Source organism: Elephantulus edwardii, unplaced genomic scaffold, assembly GCF_000299155.1.
Source record: "Elephantulus edwardii isolate Elephantulus edwardi_28Jun2011 unplaced genomic scaffold, EleEdw1.0 scaffold00106, whole genome shotgun sequence".
In the NCBI taxonomy this organism is placed as follows: Eukaryota; Metazoa; Chordata; class Mammalia; order Macroscelidea; family Macroscelididae; genus Elephantulus; species Elephantulus edwardii.
This window is the reverse complement of record NW_006399856.1, coordinates 897689-903846: the sequence shown is the minus strand read 5'-3', so window position 1 is coordinate 903846 and position 6158 is coordinate 897689.

Below are 6158 nucleotides of genomic sequence, written 5' to 3'. Positions count from 1 at the left end.
TGCTGGAGAAGAGTATTGAGAATACCATGGACTGCTAGGAAAACAAACAGATTTGTCCTGGAAAGGGTTAAACCGGGTGGGTCCTTGGAGGCAAGGATTCTGAGGCTCCATCTAACATACGTTGGACATGTTGTGAGGAGAGACCAGTCCTTGGAGAAGAACATCATGCTTGGGAGGATGGAGAGACAGCGCAGGAGGGGAAGGTCCTCTATGAGGTGGATTGATTCAGTGCCTGGGATAATCGGGATGGGAGTGTCAGAGACAGTGCAACTGGCACAGGATAGAGCAGAATTTAGGGCTGTTGTACATAGGGTCGTTATGAGTTGCAAGCGACTTGACAGCACATAACAACAACAACAGCATTGAAACAGATGAGGGAGAAAACTGTTTAAGAGGGAAAATTATTAGGTATTTCTGTCATGATGGGAGTCCAGAGTGAAGACTGTATAGTGGAGTGGACCTGAGGGGAGGGATTGTAAAACATGAAGGAATTTTTCTTTTACTTTTCCAAGAGGGTAGTGTACTGTGGGGGAGGGGGGAGGGTTGGGAGGGGAGAAAAGTGCAACAATGAATGAATGGAAACCCAAAGTCTCTGTAAATTTTCATTGACATTAATAATAAACTCAAAAATCACTACTATCACATCATTCTGTACCTGTAGAGACCCTACAGCCTGGAGAACTGCCCTGCCAGGAACCCTGGTGGTTTAGTCCATAGGGAGTTGCACTGTTCACCCAGAGGCAGTGCCTCTTTGACAGTTCAAATCCACTACCAGCTCTGTGGAAGAAAGACGGACAGTCTCCTCCCCTGCAGCCTCCTGAAAACCCTATGAGTGAGTTCCACCTCACTGACAGTGAGAATTCTTGAAACAGGGTCTCCAAGACAGTTAACCTTAATGGAAACAAGCAGACTACTGTGTCCCAAGAAGAGGCTGGGAAATTCAAATAGCTTACCTTTTGATGAGGGAGCTCCAGTGGCTTAGTGGAAAGTAGACAGTTTGAAACCCCCGCTGCTTCACTGGAGAAAGATGAGCAGTTTCGTCCAGTGCTACGTACTGCCTCTGAAAGCCCACTGGAGGGTCAGCCACAGGTTGGTCCTATGTCAACGACACACAGCAGTAACTTTTTTATTAACATTCAAGTGCTGTAACCACTATATCCCCTGGGCTCCTTGCAGATGCTACTACTTTCATTGAAAAGTCAGCATCAGGTGTATATACAGAAAGCAATGTTCTTTGGTGGTTATTAGGGAAAGGAGCAGAGAGAAAGGGATGATCAATTACTAAATAACAGACACGTGTCAATATTAGTGGTAAATGAAAACACAAATAAGTACAGAAGAATAAAAGACAACTATAGTAAGTACTCTAGCATATTAACTTCTGCAGCAACAGTAACAACAAAAAGTCTGTGAACCCCTGAGACTCAACCATTTCCTTAGACGTCTTTCAGACCTGGAACTGAGTTTATTCTTGGAGATGGCCTTTCAGTCAAATAATTTACAGGCCTCTGGCATCCACTTCCTAAACAACATACTTCTGGAAACTCCATGAACTTTGAGAAATGTCAATAGTTATAGAAAGTCTTCAGATTTTTGTTCATAGGGTCACTATGAGTTGTGCTTGACTCGGCAGCAAGCAACAACAACAAAATGAACAACACCTGTGAGGAACTTGCTCCTCAGAACAATCAACTGGCGCATGATGAATGATGTATGAGATCAAAGAGCGGTATTTGTCTGAAAACAAAGTTCAGAGAGAACAAAGGGGTAGGAAAGAAGAGCAAAGAGAGAGAAGGTGGCCTGAGAGGGAGGGAGAAAGATGCCATTGTATTGAGGGTATTGTAACGAATGCCATGAAATAAATGTGTGTAAATTATTAAGTGGAAAAATTAACTTGTTCTGTAAACTTCCACACAAACCCCAATAAAATGTTTACTTTAAAAAATCCACTTTTGAGAGTAGTTACACAGGTGTACATGCATGCTTTGAGTGGCAGGCAACTCGATGGCACATAACTACTACATGCTACAAAGGTTTGGGGGAGTTATCCTTTTCCGGTTCATGACCATGATGACTGGGTGTTCACGCTTTTGTACATGTGCCTCCCTTAAGCCTTGTTACAGTGTCGACACATTTCTCATCTGATGTGAAAGAAAGGAACTAAAAAAATGTATGGGAGGGCATATGAGAGTACATGGGGGTGTATCTACACACATATAGTATGGTTTTGTGTGTACGTGTATGTGTACATATATATATGTGTGTGTGTGTGTACATTTGTATGTGCTGCATACATATCCATGTGTAAAATAGAGCATATAGGGGACACAGTTATAGAAACTTCTTCAATATATCCTAAAATCTTGTGGGTCTAGTCTGGAAGACTAAGGACTATAGTCTTTGGAAACATCTAGGTCAATTGACATAACATAGTGCAAGAATTAAGAGGGTTAATTAGATTGAATACATGTGTGGAAAGAATTGTTGGAGAAGCTCAATATCAGTCAAAACCAGGTCAGCATCAGTTACTCATGTTCCAGTACAAATTGAAACTGAAGAAAATGAAAGCAAGTCCACCAGAACCAATATATCAGGTATATCCCACCTGAATTTAAAAATCATTCTCCAGAAGAGGTTTCGGACACTAAACACTAATTATTGAAGGCCAGATGAATATGGGATGGCATCAAAGATGTCATCCATGAGAAGAGCAAATGGTCATTACAAAGATAGAAGATAAAGACCAAGATGGATATCAGAAGAGATTCCGAAGATTGCACTAGAGTATCAAGAAGCCAAAACAAAGAAATACCAAAGTCAAAGAGATGAACAGAAAATTTCAAAGGGCAGCTCAAGAAGACAAAGCAAAATATTATAACAATGTGCATACTGCTGGAGTTGGACAAAAAAAAATAATTTGCTCAGCATTTCTCAAGCTGAAAACAAATTCAAGCCACAAGCTGAAATACTGAGTGTTACATGGGCAAAATCTTCATGATGAAGTAAGCATCAAAATAAGATAGGAAGAACACAGAGTCATTGTACAAAAACGAATGAGTTGACACTGAAAATTTTCAGGAAATACCATATGAATAAGAGCCAGTGGTAATGAAGGAAGAAGTTCAAGCTGCACCCCAGTAAAAATAGTAAAATTCAACAGAGCAGCAAACAACAAATGCTGGAGAGGTTGTGGAGAAACTGGAACCCTTATTCACTGTTGGTGGGAATGTAAAATGGTGCAACCACTGTGGAAGGCAGTATGGCGCTTTCTCAAAAAACTGGAAATGAAAATACCATTTGACCTAGCAATTCCACTACTGGGAATATACCCTAAAGAAACCAGAGCTTCTAGACAAGCAGATATATACACACCCATGTTTATTGCAGCTTTGTTCACAGTAGCAAAGAGTTGGAAACAATCCAAGTGCCCATCAACAAATGAATGGATAGAGAAGCTGTGGTATATTCACACAAAGGAATATACTATTCTGCATTGAAAAACAAGGAACTCATAAAATATTATAAAAATTATGCTTTTTTATTATTTTCTTTTATTTTATTATTATGCATTATGCTGAGTGAAATATCTCAGTCACAAAAGGACAAATACTGCATGGTGCCACTGTTGTAAAATGGGACTGACATCGGGGTTGGGGGAAATCTAAGAAGAGAGGGGATATATAATGTATACTGCCTTGAAACAAATGAGGGAAAGAACTGTTTAAAAGGAGTATAGGATTGGGTATTATTTTCATGATAAGATTCCAGAAAAAGAAATGCATAGTACAGTGGGCTGTGGACTAAGGGGGCTGGGAGATTTCTTTTCCAAGAGAAAAGCGAACTGGGAAGGAGGAGTGGACAGGGAGGAAAATGTGCAACAATGAATGAATGATAGAAAAAAATTAAATGGGAAGAATATGCTGTGAAAATAAAATGACATTTTAAAACATTTTAAAAAGAATAATTAATGCCTTTGAATTATGGTATTAAATCAAAATGCTGACTATCCCATGGACTGCCAAAAGAACAAATGTCTTAGAAAAATAGGCAGCCAAAATGCTCCTTCAAAGCAAGGATGGTGAAGCTTCCTCTCATATACTTTGGGCACGTTGCTAGGAAAGGCTATTCCATAAGAAGGTGTATCATGCTTGGAAAGGTGGAGGGTCAGCAAACAAGGGAAAGACCCTCAAGAGACAAACTGGCACAGTGACTGCAGCAATGGGTTCAAGTGTGTCAGAGAGGATGAAGGTGGCAGAAGATAGGACAGGGATCAGATCTATTTAGATCGGGTCACTAAGAGTCATACTCTACCTGATGACGCCTAACAACAACAGTTGTTGTGTACTGTTGTTGTTGAATGCTGTCAAGATGTAGGCGACTCATAGTGACCTATGAACGAAAGTCCTTGACCCTTGCGTGCGTGACTTTCATCTTTTCTCCAGGTTCATAGGGTTTCCAGAGGCAAGCTGTTTACGGAAGTGGAAGCCACTCCTGCTTCCAAGCTTGTCTCAATCGGGGAGCGCCACCAAACACTGTCCACTGTGGGTAACTGTTATCACATTTGACACATCAGTGTCACAGTGTTCAGCTTCACAGCGACCACAAGTTACCTCTGTACAGCAAGTGGACATGCCAGGGCTATAGGACCTAGAAGAATGTCTGACCAACAACAATTTAAAACAGGCCTTAGGGCTGCGGATTAGAGTTACCCACCTTTGGCTTGGTAGCATCGCTTTCAGTCCGCTTTCAGTGTACTGCAGAGTTGGAACCATTCCATAGCTGAACTTCCTGCAAATTCTCAGAGGCAGCATAAAGGATGGCACAGGATAAGACTAGTTTCAGATCTGTTGGTATAGCACATAGTTTCACTATGAATCGTACTAGATTTGACGGCACCTAATAACAATAGTACCTAAAGATAACATCATCCTACTTTGCTTATTATGGGGTTGGTGTGTCAGAATTAGTGAGACTGACTTAGGACAGGGAAGGGTTCAGAGCTGCTGTACACAAAGTCACTACACATCGCAGGTGACTCAACAGCACATAACAACAACAGACTATTTGGTTGGTTGGTTGGTTGGTTGTTTTATTTTTTTATTGGTTGGTTGGTTTGATTTTTTTATTTAAGCCTCTTGTTTAGAGTCAACAAGGGGGGGCCTTTGTATTTAAAGTTGGTTGTTACTGTATTTTGGAGGGACATTCTTCTTAGTGGTATAACACTCTTCTGTCAATATGCAGTACTGAGGTAACCTGGGGTTGTTGTGATGCTGAACTTTGTACCATTGGGGTGTCAAATGCCATAACGGTTACCCATGGTGGACAGTGTGTGGTGGAGCTCCCCATTTAAGACAGGTTTGGAAGCAGGAGTGGCATCCACTTCCTAAACAACATGCCTCCAGAAACTCTATGAACCTTGATAAACGTCAATAGTTACCGAAAGGCTTCAGGCCTTTTGTTCATAGGGTTGCTATGAGTCATGCTCAACTCGATGGCAATCAACAACAGCAACTTTTCTTATTAGGGTATGGATCTTAAAAGTGTGTGAGCAGCCATCTAAGATTCCACTACTGGTCTTTTCCTGCCTGGAGCAAAAAAGAGTAAAGAAAATAAAAAACACAAGGAAACAATCAGTCCACAGGATTAATGACCAGTAAGAAGAGAGCATTCTCTAGACTGAGACCAGCAGAACTAGATGGTGCCCAGCCACCAATACAAATCCTCCAACCAGAGACACAGCTGGTCTCAGTTAGAAAAGAAATGAAGCTTCAACGATATAGACCCTCCCAGAAGAGCTGTGGGTAAGCATTAACATTACTGGTAAGTATATTCATTTTCTCCCGGACACAGAGCCTACTAATTGGTCCTAAAAGCCTTCTGAGGTCCCAACTCGTCTCACTATTTCTTAGTTCTTGGAATGGACGAAAAACCTCATAAGCAGTTCCTTATTTTACCTCTACCTTACATTTGAACTTCCGAGTTGTAAAACAACCCAGTGGTAGATGGAATTTGCTCCAGGACTTAAGAACCATAAATGACATAGCTGAGCCTCTACATCTTGTGGTTCCTAACCTCTACACTATAATAGACAAAGTACTAGTCTATAGGCCTTTTATTGTAAGAACCACCTTCCCTCTGTAACTTGATTTGTGCCACTA